The following is a 14,005-nucleotide window of genomic DNA, read 5'->3' on the forward strand; positions in this document are numbered from 1 at the left end:
CTGCAGCACAGCCATGAAATTACACGGAGGAACCAGTAAATTAATTAACACATTTGTACACAGACGCGCTACGGTTGTCATTAACATAGAAATTATTGGCGAATGAGTTTTGTTTTATACTAACCAAATTTTGTTGCGTAACCTATACGTTGCTATGATCGCGTGGCCTAATGGATAAGGCGTCCGACTTCGAATCGGAAGATTGTGTGTTCGAGTCCCATCGTGATCGATGTGTTGTTAGTTTGAGTTCAGAACAGGTCTACTAAAGTGGAACAACTACCCAGTGGCATGCGCTTTCTAAAAATTGACAAATCTGTTCCCAATAAAAGTGAATTTCGTAACATGGCTTGCGACATGCTGCTAATAGGTATATTTAACACTGGCATTCTTGTTTCTCTATTCAAATATCCAATGAATCGTTGTCAGCCCCTGGAATCTTCCTCGTATAAATCATTGTCAACCATTTTACAGCCATCGTTAGTTTTAAATTTTTGCCAGCTGTCGCTAACATGCAGCAATTCCTCTGGCCGCAGCAGAGTCATGGAATTACACGGAGGAACCAGTAAATTAATTAACACATTTGTACACAGACGCGCTACGGTTGTCATTAACATAGAAATTATTGGCGAATGAGTTTTGTTTAATACTAACCAAATTTTGTTGCGTAACGTGTACGTTGACATGATCGCGTGGCCTAATGGATAAGGCGTCCGACTTCGAATCGGAAGATTGTGGGTTCCAGTCCCATCGTGATCGATGTGTTGTTAATCTTAGTTGAGAACAAGTCTACTAAAGCGGAAAGAATTCCCAGCGCCATGCGCTTCTTGAAAATTGACCAAATCCCAATAAAACTGGATTTCGTAACTTGGCTTGGGACTTGCTACTAATAAGTACATTTAATACTGGCATTCTTGTTTCTCTAATCAAATTTACAATGAATCATTGTCAGCCCTTGATATATTCCTCGTAAAATTCATTGTCAACCATTTCACAGCCATTGTTAGTTTTACATTCTTGCCAGCTGTCGCTAACATACAGCAATTCCTCTGGCTGCAGCAGAGCCATGAAATTACACGGAGGAACCAGTAAATTATTTAACACATTTGTACACAGAAGCGCTAGGGTTGTCATTAACATAGAAATTACTGCTATTGAGCTTTGTCTGATGCCAACCAGATTTTGTTGCTTAACGCGTACGTTGATATGATCGCGTGGCCTAATGGATAAGGCGTCCGACTTCGAATCGGAAGATTGTGGGTTCGATTCCCATCGTGATCGATGTGTTGTTAGCATTAGTTCAGAACAAGTCAACTAAGGTGGAACAACTACCCAGTGGCATGCGCTTTCTAAAAATTGACAAGTCTGTTCCCGATTAAAGTCAATTTCGTAATAGGCTTGTGACATGCTACTTATAAAAAGATTTAATACTTGCATTCTTGTTTTTATATTCAAATAACCAATAAATCGTTGTCAGCCCCTGAAAAATTTCTCGTATAAATCATTTTCAACCATTTTACAGCCATCGTTAGTTTTAAATTTTTGCCAGCTGTCGCTAACATACAGCAATTCCTCTTGCTGCAGCAGAGCCATGAAATTACATGAAGGAACCAGTAAATTAATTAACGTATTTGTACACAGACGTGCTACGGTTGTCATTAACATAGAAATTATTGGCGAATGAGTTTTGTTTTATACTAACCAAATTACAGCCATTGTTAGTTTTACATTCTTGCCAGCTGTCGCTAACATACAGCAATTCCTCTGGCTGCAGCAGAGCCATGAAATTACACGGACGAACCAGTAAATTAATTAACACATTTGTACACAGACGCGCTAGGGTTGTCATTAACATAGAAATTACTGCTATTGAGCTTTGTTTGATGCCAACCACATTTTGTTGCGTAACGCGTACGTTGATATGATCGCATGGCCTTATGGATAAGGCGTCTGACTTCGAATCGGAAGATTGTGGGTTCGAGTCCCATCGTGATCGATGTGTTGTTAGTTTTAGTTCAGAACAGGTCTACTAAAGTGGAACAACTACCAAGTGGCATGGGCTTTCTAAAAATTGACAAGTTTGTTCCCGATTAAAGTCAATTTCGTAATAGGCTTGTGACATGCTACTTATAAAAAGATTTAATACTCGCATTCTTGTTTTTATATTCAAATAACCAATGAATCGTTGTCAGCCCCTGAAAAATTTCTCGTATAAATCATTTTCAACCATTTTACAGCCATCGTTAGTTTTACATTTTTGCCAGCTGTCGCTAACATACAGCAACTCCTCTTGCTGCAGCAGAGCCATGAAATTACACGGACGAACCAGTAAATTATTTAACACATTTGTACACAGACGCGCTAGGGTTGTCATTAACATAGAAATTACTGCTATTGAGCTTTGTTTGATGCCAACCAGATTTTGTTGCGTAACGCGTACGTTGATATGATCGCGTGGCTTTAAGGGTAAGGCGTCCGACTTCGAATCGGAAGATTGTGGGTTCGAGTCCCATCGTGATCGATGTGTTGTTAATTTTAGTTCAGAACAGGTCTACTAAAGTGGAACAACTACCAAGTCGCATGGGCTTTCTATAAATTGACAAGTCTGTTCCCGATTAAAGTCAATTTCGTAACATGGCTTGTGACATGCTACTTACAAAAAACATTTAATACTCGCATTCTTGTTTTTCTATTCAAATATCCAATGAATCGTTGTCAGCCCCTGGAATCTTCCTTGTAAAAATCATTGTCAACCATTTTACAGCCATCGTTAGTTTTACATTCTTGCCAGCTGTCGCTAACATGCAGCAATTCCTCTGGCCGCAGCAGAGCCATGAAATTACACGGAGGAACCAGTAAATTAATTAACACATTTGTACACAGACGCGCTACGGTTGTCATTAACATAGAAATTATTGGCGAATGAGTTTTGTTTAATACTAACCAAATTTTGTTGCGTAACGTGTACGTTGATATGATCGCGTGGCCTAATGGATAAGGCGTCCGACTTCGAATCGGAAGATTGTGGGTTCGAGTCCCATCGTGATCGATGTGTTGTTAATCTTAGTTCACAACAGGTCTACTAAAGTGGAACAACTACCCAGTGGCATGCGCTTTCTAAAAATTGACAAGTCTGTTCCCAATTAAAGTCAATTTCGTAACATGGCTCGTGACATGCTACTTATAAAAACATTTAATACTCGCATTCTTGTTTTTATATTCAAATAACCAATGAATCGTTGTCAGCTCCTGAAAAATTTCTCGTATAAATCATTTTCAACCATTTTACAGCCATCGTTAGTTTTACATTTTTGCCAGCTGTCGCTAACATACAGTAATTCCTCTTGCTGCAGCAGAGCCATGAAATTACACGGAGGAACCAGTAAATTAATTAACACATTTGTACACAGACGCGCTACGGTTGTCATTAACATAGAAATTATTGGCGAATGAGTTTTGTTTTATACTAACCAAGTTTTGTTGCGTAACCTATACGTTGCTATGATCGCGTGTTCCAATGGATAAGGCGTCCGAATTCGAATCGGATGATTGTGTGTTCGAGTCCCATCGTGATCGATGTGTTGTTAGTTTTAGTTCAGAACAGGTCTACTAAAGTGGAACAACTACCCAGTGGCTTGCGCTTTCTAAAAATTGACAAATCTGTTCCCAATAAAAGTGAATTTCGTAACATGGCTTGCGACATGCTACTAAAAAGTACATTTAATACTGGCATTCTTGTTTCTCTTATCAAATTTACAATTAATCAATGTCAGCCCTTGATATATTCCTCGTAAAATTTGTTGTCAACCATTTTACAGCCATCGTTAGTTTTACATTCTTGCCAGCTGTCGCTAACATACAGCAATTCCTCTGGCCGCAGCAGAGCCATGAAATTACACGGAGGAACCAGTAAATTATTTAACACATTTGTACACAGACGCGCTTGTGTTGTCATTAACATAGAAATTTCTGCTATTGAGCTTTGTTTGATGCCAACCACATTTTGTTGCTTAACGCGTACGGTGATATGATCGCGTGTCCTAATGGATAAGGCGTCCGACTTCGAATCGGAAGTTTGTGGGTTCAAGTCCCATCGTGATCGATGTGTTGTTAATCTTAGTTCAGAACAGGTCTACTAAAGTGGAACAACTACCCAGTGGCATGCGCTTTCTAAAAATTGACAAGTCTGTTCCTCATTAAAGTCAATTTCGTAACATGGCTTGCGACATGCTACTAAAAATTACATTTAACACTGGCATTCTTGTTTCTCTTATCAAATTTACAATGAATCATTGTCAGCCCTTAATATATTCCTCGTAAAATTCGTTGTCAACCATTTTACAGCCTTCGTTAGTTTGTGCATTCTTGCCAGCCATTGCTAATATACAGCATTTCCTCTGGCTGCGGCATAGCTTTGAAATTACACGGAGGAACCAGACAATTAATTAAAACATTTGTACACAGAGGCGCTAGGGTTGTCATTAACATAGAAATTACTGCTATTGAGCTTTGTTGGATGTCAACCAGATTTTGTTGCGTAACGTGTACGTTGATATGATCGCGTGGCCTTATGGATAAGGCGTTCCCTTTGAATCGGAAGATTGTGGGTTTGAGTCCCATCGTGATCGATGTGTTGTTAATCTTAGTTCAGAACAGGTCTACTAAAGTGGAACAACTACCCAGTGGCATGGGCTTTCTAAAAATTGACAAGTCTGTTCCCGATTAAAGTCAATTTCGTAACATGTCTTGTGACATGCTACTTATGAAAACATTTAATACTCGCATTCTTGTTTTTCTATTCAAATATCCGATGAATCGTTGTCAGCCCCTGTCAAACATTTTACAGCCATCGTTAGTTTTACATTCTTGCCAGCTGTCGCTAACATGCAGCAATTCCTTTGGCCGCAGCAGAGCCATGAAATTACACGGAGGAACCAGTAAATTAATTAACACATTTGTACACAGACGCGCTAGGGTTGTCATTAACATAGAAATTACTACTATTGAGCTTTGTTTAATACTAACCAGATTTTGTTGCTTAACGCGTACGTTGATATGATCGCGTGGCCTAATGGATAAGCCGTCCGACTTCGAATCGGAAGATTGTGGGTTCGAGTCCCATCGTGATCGATGTGTTGTTAGTTTTAGTTCAGAACAAGTCTACTAAAGTGGAACAACTACGCAGTGGCATGCGCTTTCTAAAAATTGACAAGTCTGTTCCCAATTAAAGTCAAATTCGTAACATGGCTTGCGACATGCTACTTATAAAAACATTTAATACTCGCATTCTTGTTTTTCTATTCAAATATCCAATGAATCGTTGTCAGCCCCTGGAAAATTCTTCGTAAAAATCATTGTCAACCATTTTACAGCCATCGTTAGTTTTACATTCTTGCCAGCTGTCGCTAACATACAGCAATTCCTCTGGCCGCAGCAGAGCCATGAAATTACACGGAGGAACCAGTAAATTATTTAACACATTTGTACACAGACGCGCTTGTGTTGTCATTAACATAGAAATTTCTGCTATTGAGCTTTGTTTGATGCCAACCACATTTTGTTGCTTAACGCGTACGGTGATATGATCGCGTGTCCTAATGGATAAGGCGTCCGACTTCGAATCGGAAGTTTGTGGGTTCAAGTCCCATCGTGATCGATGTGTTGTTAATCTTAGTTCAGAACAGGTCTACTAAAGTGGAACAACTACCCAGTGGCATGCGCTTTCTAAAAATTGACAAGTCTGTTCCTTATTAAAGTCAATTTCGTAACATGGCTTGCGACATGCTACTAAAAATTACATTTAACACTGGCATTCTTGTTTCTCTTATCAAATTTACAATGAATCATTGTCAGCCCTTGATATATTCCTCGTAAAATTCGTTGTCAACCATTTTACAGCCATCGTTAGTTTGTGCATTCTTGCCAGCCATTGCTAATATACAGCATTTCCTCTGGCTGCGGCATAGCTTTGAAATTACACGGAGGAACCAGACAATTAATTAAAACATTTGTACACAGAGGCGCTAGGGTTGTCATTAACATAGAAATTACTGCTATTGAGCTTTGTTGGATGTCAACCAAATTTTGTTGCGTAACGTGTACGTTGATATGATCGCGTGGCCTTATGGATAAGGCGTTCCCTTTGAATCGGAAGATTGTGGGTTTGAGTCCCATCGTGATCGATGTGTTGTTAATCTTAGTTCAGAACAGGTCTACTAAAGTGGAACAACTACCCAGTGGCATGGGCTTTCTAAAAATTGACAAGTCTGTTCCCGATTAAAGTCAATTTCGTAACATGGCTTGTGACATGCTACTTATGAAAACATTTAATACTCGCATTCTTGTTTTTCTATTCAAATATCCAATGAATCGTTGTCAGCCCCTGTCAAACATTTTACAGCCATCGTTAGTTTTACATTCTTGCCAGCTGTCGCTAACATGCAGCAATTCCTTTGGCCGCAGCAGAGCCATGAAATTACACGGAGGAGCCAGTAAATTAATTAACACATTTGTACACAGACGCGCTAGGGTTGTCATTAACATAGAAATTACTACTATTGAGCTTTGTTTAATACTAACCAGATTTTGTTGCTTAACGCGTACGTTGATATGATCGCGTGGCCTAATGGATAAGCCGTCCGACTTCGAATCGGAAGATTGTGGGTTCGAGTCCCATCGTTATCGATGTGTTGTTAGTTTTAGTTCAGAACAAGTCTACTAAAGTGGAACAACTACGCAGTGGCATGCGCTTTCTAAAAATTGACAAGTCTGTTCCCAATTAAAGTCAAATTCGTAACATGGCTTGCGACATGCTACTTATAAAAACATTTAATACTCGCATTCTTGTTTTTCTATTCAAATATCCAATGAATCGTTGTCAGCCCCTGGAAAATTCTTCGTAAAAATCATTGTCAACCATTTTACAGCCATCGTTAGTTTTACATTCTTGCCAGCTGTCGCTAACATACAGCAATTCCTCTGGCCGCAGCAGAGCCATGAAATTACACGGAGGAACCAGTAAATTATTTAACACATTTGTACACAGACGCGCTTGTGTTGTCATTAACATAGAAATTTCTGCTATTGAGCTTTGTTTGATGCCAACCACATTTTGTTGCTTAACGCGTACGGTGATATGATCGCGTGTCCTAACGGATAAGGCGTCCGACTTCGAATCGGAAGTTTGTGGGTTCAAGTCCCATCGTGATCGATGTGTTGTTAATCTTAGTTCAGAACAGGTCTACTAAAGTGGAACAACTACCCAGTGGCATGCGCTTTCTAAAAATTGACAAGTCTGTTCCTTATTAAAGTCAATTTCGTAACATGGCTTGCGACATGCTACTAAAAATTACATTTAACACTGGCATTCTTGTTTCTCTTATCAAATTTACAATGAATCATTGTCAGCCCTTGATATATTCCTCGTAAAATTCGTTGTCAACCATTTTACAGCCATCGTTAGTTTGTGCATTCATGCCAGCCGTCGCTAATATACAGCATTTCCTCTGGCTGCGGCATAGCCTTGAAATTCCACGTAGGAACCAGTCAATTAATTAAAACATTTGTACACAGACGAGTAAGGGTTGTCATTAACATAGAAATTACTGCTATTGAGCTTTGTTTGACGTCAACAAGATTTTGTTGCGTAACGCGTACGTTGATATGATCTTGTGGCCTACTGGATAAGACGTCCGACTTCGAATCGGAAGATTGTGGGTTCGAGTCCCATCGTGATCGATGTGTTGTTAATCTTAGTTCAGAACAGGTCAAATAAAGTGGAACAACTACCCAGGGGCATGCGCTTTCTAAAAATTGACAAATCTGTTCCCAATTAAAGTCAATTTCGTAACATGGCTTGTGACATGCTACCTTAAAAGACATTTAATACTCGCATTCTTGTTTTTCTATTCAAACATCCAATGAATCGTTGTCACCCCTGAAAAATCTCTCGTATAAATCATTGTCAACCATTTTACAGCCATCGTTAGTTTTACATTCTTGCCAGCTGTTGCTAACATACAGCAATTCCTCTGGCTGCAGCAGAGCCATGAAATTACACGGAGGAACCAGTAAATTAATTAACACATTTGTACACAGACGCGCTTGTGTTGTCATTAACATAGAAATTTCTGCTATTGAGCTTTGTTTGATGCCAACCACATTTTGTTGCTTAACGCGTACGGTGATATGATCGCGTGTCCTAATGGATAAGGCGTCCGACTTCGAATCGGAAGTTTGTGGGTTCAAGTCCCATCGTGATCGATGTGTTGTTAATCTTAGTTCAGAACAGGTCTACTAAAGTGGAACAACTACCCAGTGGCATGCGCTTTCTAAAAATTGACAAGTCTGTTCCTTATTAAAGTCAATTTCGTAATAGGCTTGTGACATGCTACTTATAAAAACATTTAATACTCGCATTCTTGTTTTTCTATTCAAATATCCAATGAATCGTTATCAGCCCCTGGAAAATTCTTCGTAAAGATCATTGTCAACCATTTTACAGCCATCGTTAGTTTTACATATTTGCCAGCTGTCGCTAACATACAGCAATTCCTCTGGCCGCAACAGAGCCATGAAATTACACGGAGGAACCAGTAAATTAATTAACGCATTTGTACACAGACGCGCTACGGTTGTCATTAACATAGAAATTATTGGCGATTGAGTTTTGTTTTATACTAACCAAATTTTGTTGCGTAACGTGTACGTTGATATGATCGCGTGGCGTAATGGATAGGACGTCCGACTTGGAATCGGTACTTTGTGGTTCGAGTCCCATCGTGATCGATGTGTTGTTAATATTAGTTCAGAAAAGGTCTAATAAGTAGAACAACTATCCAGTGGCATGCGCTTTCTAAAAATTGACAAATCTCTTCCCAATAAAAGTGAATTTCGAAACATGGCTTGCGACATGCTACTAATAGGTACATTTAGCACTGGCATTCTTGTTTCTCTAATCAAATTTACAATGAATCATTGTCAGCCCTTGATATATTCCTCGTAAAATTCGTTGTCAACCATTTTACAGCCATCGTTAGTTTGTGCATTCTTGCCAGCCGTCGCTAATATACAGCATTTCCTCTGGCTGCGGCATAGCCTTGAAATTACACGGAGGAACCAGTCAATTTATTAAAACATTTGTACACAGACGCGCTAGAGTTGTCATTAACATAGAAATTACTGCTATTGAGCTTTGTTTGACGTCAACAAGATTTTGTTGCGTAACGCGTACGTTGATATGATCGCGTGGCCTACTGGATAAGGCGTCCGACTTCGAATCGGAAGATTGTGGGTTCGAGTCCCATCGTGATCGATGTGTTGTTAATCTTTGTTCAGAACCGGTTTACTAAAGTGGAACAACTACCCAGTGTCATGCCCTTTCTAAAAATTGACAAGTCTGTTCCCAATTAAAGTCAATTTCGTAACATGGCTTGTGACATGCTACTTATAAAAACATTTAATACTCGCATTCTTGTTTTTCTATTCAAATATCCAATGAATCGTTGTCAGCCCCTGGAAAATTCTTCGTATAAATCATTGTCAACCATTTTACAGCCATCGTTAGTTTTACATTCTTGCCAGCTGTCGCAAAATACAGCAATTCCTCTGGCCGCAGCAGAGCCGTGAAATTACACGGAGGAACCAGTAAATTAATTAACACATTTATACACAGACTCGCTAGGGTTGTCATTAACATAGAAATTACTGCTATTGAGCTTTGTTTGATGCCAACCAGATTTTGTTGCGTAACGCGTACGTTGATATGATCGCGTGGCCTTATGGATAAGGCGTCCGACCTCGAATCGGAGGATTGTGGGTTCGAGTCCCATCGTGATCGATGTGTTGTTAATCTTAGTTCAGAACAGGTCAACTAAAGTGGAACAACTACCCAGGGGCATGCGCTTTCTAAAAATTGACAAATCTGTTCCCAATTAAAGTCAATTTCGTAACATGGCTTGTGACATGCTACCTTTAAAGACATTTAATACTCGCATTCTTGTTTTTCTATTCAAATATCCAATGAATCGTTGTCAGCCCCTGAAAAATCACTCGTATAAATCATTGTCAAACATTTTACAGCCATCGTTAGTTTTACATTCTTGCCAGCTGTTGCTAACATACAGCAATTCCTCTGGCTGCAGCAGAGCCATGAAATTACACGGAGGAACCAGTATATTAATTAACACATTTATACACAGACGCGCTAGTGTTGTCATTAACATAGAAATTACTGCTATTGAGCTTTGTTTGATGCCAACCAGATTTTGTTGCGTAACGCGTACGTTGATATGATTGCGTGGCCTTATGGATAAGGCGTCCGACTTCGAATCGGAGGATTGTGGGTTCGAGTCCCATCGTGATCGATGTGTTGTTAATCTTAGTTCAGAACAGGTCAACTAAGGTGGAACAACTACCCAGGGGCATGCGGTTTCTAAAAATTGACAAATCTGTTCCCAATTAAAGTCAATTTCGTAACATGGCTTGTGACATGCTACCTTTAAAGACATTTAATACTCGCATTCTTGTTTTTCTATTCAAATATCCAATGAATCGTTGTCACCCCTGAAAAATCTCAGGTATAAATCATTGTCAACCATTTTACAGCCATCGTTAGTTTTACATTCTTGCCAGCTGTTGCTAACATACAGCAATTCCTCTGGCTGCAGCAGAGCCATGAAATTACACGGAGGAACCAGTAAATTAATTAACACATTTGTACACATACGCGCTTGTGTTGTCATTAACATAAAAATTTCTGCTATTGAGCTTTGTTTGATGCCAACCACATTTTGTTGCTTAACGCGTACGGTGATATGATCGCGTGTCCTGATGGATAAGGCTTCCGACTTCGAATCGGAAGTTTGTGGGTTCAAGTCCCATCGTGATCGATGTGTTGTTAATCTTAGTTCAGAACAGGTCTACTAAAGTGGAACAACTACCCAGTGGCATGCGCTTTCTAAAAATTGACAAGTCTGTTCCTTATTAAAGTCCATTGCGTAATAGGCTTGTGACATGCTACTTATAAAAACATTTAATACTCGCATTCTTGTTTTTCTATTCAAATATCCAATGAATCGTTGTCAGCCCCTGGAAAATTCTTCGTAAAAATCATTGTCAACCATTTTACAGCCATCGTTAGTTTTACATATTTGCCAGCTGTCGCTAACATACAGCAATTCCTCTGGCTGCAACAGAGCCATGAAATTACACGGAGGAACCAGTAAATTAATTAACGCATTTGTACACAGACGCGCTACGGTTGTCATTAACATAGAAATTATTGGCAATTGAGTTTTGTTTTATACTAACCAAATTTTGTTGCGTAACGTGTACGTTGATATGATCGCGTGGCGTAATGGATAAGACGTCCGACTTGGAATCGAAACTTTGTGGGTTCGAGTCCCATCGTGATCGATGTGTTGTTAATATTAGTTCAGAAAAGGTATAATAAGTGGAACAACTATCCAGTGGCATGCGCTTTCTAAAGATTGACAAATCTGTTCCCAATAAGAGTGAATTTCGTAACATGGCTTGCGACATGCTACTAATAGGTACATTTAGCACTGGCATTCTTGTTTCTCTAATCAAATTTACAATGAATCATTGTCCGCCCTTGATATATTCCTCGTAAAATTCGTTGTCAACCATTTTACAGCCATCGTTAGTTTGTGCATTCTTGCCAGCCGTCGCTAATATACAGCATTTCCTCTGGCTGCGGCATAGCCTTGAAATTACACGGAGGAACCAGTCAATTAATTAAAACATTTGTACACAGACGCGCTAGGGTTGTCATTAACATAGAAATTACTGCTATTGAGCTTTGTTTGACGTCAACAAGATTTTGTTGCGTAACGCGTACGTTGATATGATCGCGTGGCCTACTGAATAAGGCGTCCGACTTCGAATCGGAAGATTGTGGGTTCGAGTCCCATCGTGATCGATGTGTTGTTAATCTTTGTTCAGAACCGGTTTACTAAAGTGGAACAACTACCCAGTGGCATGCCCTTTCTAAAAATTGACAAGTTTGTTCCCAATTAAAGTCAATTTCGTAACATGGCTTGTGACATGCTACTTATAAAAACATTTAATACTCGCATTCTTGTTTTTCTATTCAAATATCCAATGAATCGTTGTCAGCCCCTGGAAAATTCTTCGTATAAATCATTGTCAACCATTTTACAGCCATCGTTAGTTTTACATTCTTGCCAGCTGTCGCTAACATACAGCAATTCCTCTGGCCGCAGCAGAGCCGTGAAATTACACGGAGGAACCAGTAAATTAATTAACACATTTATACACAGACGCGCTAGGGTTGTCATTAACATAGAAATTACTGCTATTGAGCTTTGTTTGATGCCAACCAGATTTTGTTGCGTAACGCGTACGTTGATATGATCGCGTGGCCTTATGGATAAGGCGTCCGACTTCGAATCGGAGGATTGTGGGTTCGAGTCCCATCGTGATCGATGTGTTGTTAATCTTAGTTCAGAACAGGTCAACTAAAGTGGAACAACTACCCAGGGGCATGCGCTTTCTAAAAATTGACAAATCTGTTCCCAATTAAAGTCAATTTCGTAACATGGCTTGTGACATGCTACCTTTAAAGACATTTAATACTCGCATTCTTGTTTTTCTATTCAAATATCCAATGAATCGTTGTCAGCCCCTGAAAAATCTCTCGTATAAATCATTGTCAACCATTTTACAGCCATCGTTAGTTTTACATTCTTGCCAGCTGTTGCTAACATACAGCAATTCCTCTGGCTGCTGCAGAGCCATGAAATTACACGGAGGAACCAGTATATTAATTAACACATTTGTACACAGACGCGCTACGGTTGTCATTAACATAGAAATTATTGGCGAATGAGTTTTGTTTTATACCAACCAAATTTTGTTGCGTAACGTGTATGTTGATATGATCGCGTGGCCTAATGGATAAGGCGTCCGACTTCGAATCGGAAGATTGTGGGTTCGAGTCCCATCGTGATCGATGTGTTGTTAATTTTAGTTCAGAACAGGTCTACTAAAGTGGAACAACTACCCAGTGGCATGCGCTTTCTAAAAATTGACAAATCTGTTCCCAATAAAAGTGAATTTCGTAACATGGCTTGCAACATGCTACTAATAGGTACATTTAACACTGGCATTCTTGTTTCTCTAATCAAATTTACAATGAATCATTGTCAGCCCTTGACATATTCCTCGTAAAATTCGTTGTCAACCATTTTACAGCCATCGTTAGTTTGTGCATTCTTGCCAGTCGTCGCTAATATACAGCATTTCCTCTGGCTGCTGCAAAGCCTTCAAATTACACGGAGGAACCAGTCAATTAATTAAAACATTTGTACAAGTCTGTTCCCAATAAAAGTCAATTTCGTAACACGGCTTGTGACATGCTACTTATAAAAACATTTAATACTCACATTCTTGTTTTTCTATTCAAATATCCAATGAATCGTTGTCAGCCCCTGGAAAATTCTTCGTATAAATCATTGTCAACCATTTCACAGCCATCGTTAGTTTTACATTCTTGCCAGCTGTCGCTAACATACAGCAATTCCTCTGGCTGCAGCAGAGCCATGAAATTACACGGAGAAACCAGTAAATTAATTAACACATTTGTACCCAGACGCGCTACGGTTGTCATTAACATAGAAATTATTGGCGAATGAGTTTTGTTTTATACTAACCACATTTTGTTGCGTAACGTGTACGTTGACATGACCGCGTGGCCTAATGGATAAGGCGTCCGACTTCGAATCGGAAGATTGTGGGTTCGAGTCCCATCGTGATCGATGTGTTGTTAATTTTAGCTCAGAACAGGTCTACTAAAGTGAAACAACTACCCAGTGGCATGCGCTTTCTAAAAATTGACAAATCTGTTCCCAATAAAAGTGAATTTCGTAACATGGCTTGCGACATGCTACTAATAGGTACATTTAACACTGGCATTCTTGTTTCTCTAATCAAATTTACAATGAATCATTGTCAACCTTTGATATAT

General features: G+C 39.4%; 16 non-coding genes across 16 annotated transcripts; all 16 read left to right on the top strand.

The window, feature by feature from the left end:
• The first annotated feature begins 156 nt into the window (after window positions 1–156).
• Trnar-ucg (transfer RNA arginine (anticodon UCG)) lies at window positions 157–229 on the top strand. The gene has a single exon. It is a non-coding gene; the product is annotated as a tRNA-Arg (tRNA).
• A 454-nt stretch (window positions 230–683) lies between these two features.
• On the top strand, window positions 684–756 carry Trnar-ucg (transfer RNA arginine (anticodon UCG)). The gene has a single exon. It is a non-coding gene; the product is annotated as a tRNA-Arg (tRNA).
• Window positions 757–1,205: 449 nt separating this feature from the next.
• Window positions 1,206–1,278, top strand: Trnar-ucg (transfer RNA arginine (anticodon UCG)). The gene has a single exon. It is a non-coding gene; the product is annotated as a tRNA-Arg (tRNA).
• A 1,167-nt stretch (window positions 1,279–2,445) lies between these two features.
• Window positions 2,446–2,518, top strand: Trnar-ucg (transfer RNA arginine (anticodon UCG)). The gene has a single exon. It is a non-coding gene; the product is annotated as a tRNA-Arg (tRNA).
• Window positions 2,519–2,973: 455 nt separating this feature from the next.
• On the top strand, window positions 2,974–3,046 carry Trnar-ucg (transfer RNA arginine (anticodon UCG)). The gene has a single exon. It is a non-coding gene; the product is annotated as a tRNA-Arg (tRNA).
• A 980-nt stretch (window positions 3,047–4,026) lies between these two features.
• Trnar-ucg (transfer RNA arginine (anticodon UCG)) lies at window positions 4,027–4,099 on the top strand. The gene has a single exon. It is a non-coding gene; the product is annotated as a tRNA-Arg (tRNA).
• Window positions 4,100–5,054: 955 nt separating this feature from the next.
• Trnar-ucg (transfer RNA arginine (anticodon UCG)) lies at window positions 5,055–5,127 on the top strand. The gene has a single exon. It is a non-coding gene; the product is annotated as a tRNA-Arg (tRNA).
• Window positions 5,128–5,580: 453 nt separating this feature from the next.
• Trnar-ucg (transfer RNA arginine (anticodon UCG)) lies at window positions 5,581–5,653 on the top strand. The gene has a single exon. It is a non-coding gene; the product is annotated as a tRNA-Arg (tRNA).
• A 1,481-nt stretch (window positions 5,654–7,134) lies between these two features.
• On the top strand, window positions 7,135–7,207 carry Trnar-ucg (transfer RNA arginine (anticodon UCG)). The gene has a single exon. It is a non-coding gene; the product is annotated as a tRNA-Arg (tRNA).
• Window positions 7,208–8,186: 979 nt separating this feature from the next.
• Trnar-ucg (transfer RNA arginine (anticodon UCG)) lies at window positions 8,187–8,259 on the top strand. Its single transcript has one exon. It is a non-coding gene; the product is annotated as a tRNA-Arg (tRNA).
• A 978-nt stretch (window positions 8,260–9,237) lies between these two features.
• On the top strand, window positions 9,238–9,310 carry Trnar-ucg (transfer RNA arginine (anticodon UCG)). The gene has a single exon. It is a non-coding gene; the product is annotated as a tRNA-Arg (tRNA).
• Window positions 9,311–10,288: 978 nt separating this feature from the next.
• Window positions 10,289–10,361, top strand: Trnar-ucg (transfer RNA arginine (anticodon UCG)). The gene has a single exon. It is a non-coding gene; the product is annotated as a tRNA-Arg (tRNA).
• A 1,504-nt stretch (window positions 10,362–11,865) lies between these two features.
• Window positions 11,866–11,938, top strand: Trnar-ucg (transfer RNA arginine (anticodon UCG)). Its single transcript has one exon. It is a non-coding gene; the product is annotated as a tRNA-Arg (tRNA).
• A 453-nt stretch (window positions 11,939–12,391) lies between these two features.
• Window positions 12,392–12,464, top strand: Trnar-ucg (transfer RNA arginine (anticodon UCG)). The gene has a single exon. It is a non-coding gene; the product is annotated as a tRNA-Arg (tRNA).
• Window positions 12,465–12,918: 454 nt separating this feature from the next.
• Window positions 12,919–12,991, top strand: Trnar-ucg (transfer RNA arginine (anticodon UCG)). Its single transcript has one exon. It is a non-coding gene; the product is annotated as a tRNA-Arg (tRNA).
• Window positions 12,992–13,723: 732 nt separating this feature from the next.
• Trnar-ucg (transfer RNA arginine (anticodon UCG)) lies at window positions 13,724–13,796 on the top strand. Its single transcript has one exon. It is a non-coding gene; the product is annotated as a tRNA-Arg (tRNA).
• The last annotated feature ends 209 nt before the right edge of the window (window positions 13,797–14,005 follow it).

This window comes from Hydractinia symbiolongicarpus, chromosome 11 (assembly GCF_029227915.1).
Source record: "Hydractinia symbiolongicarpus strain clone_291-10 chromosome 11, HSymV2.1, whole genome shotgun sequence".
Taxonomy (NCBI): Eukaryota; Metazoa; Cnidaria; class Hydrozoa; order Anthoathecata; family Hydractiniidae; genus Hydractinia; species Hydractinia symbiolongicarpus.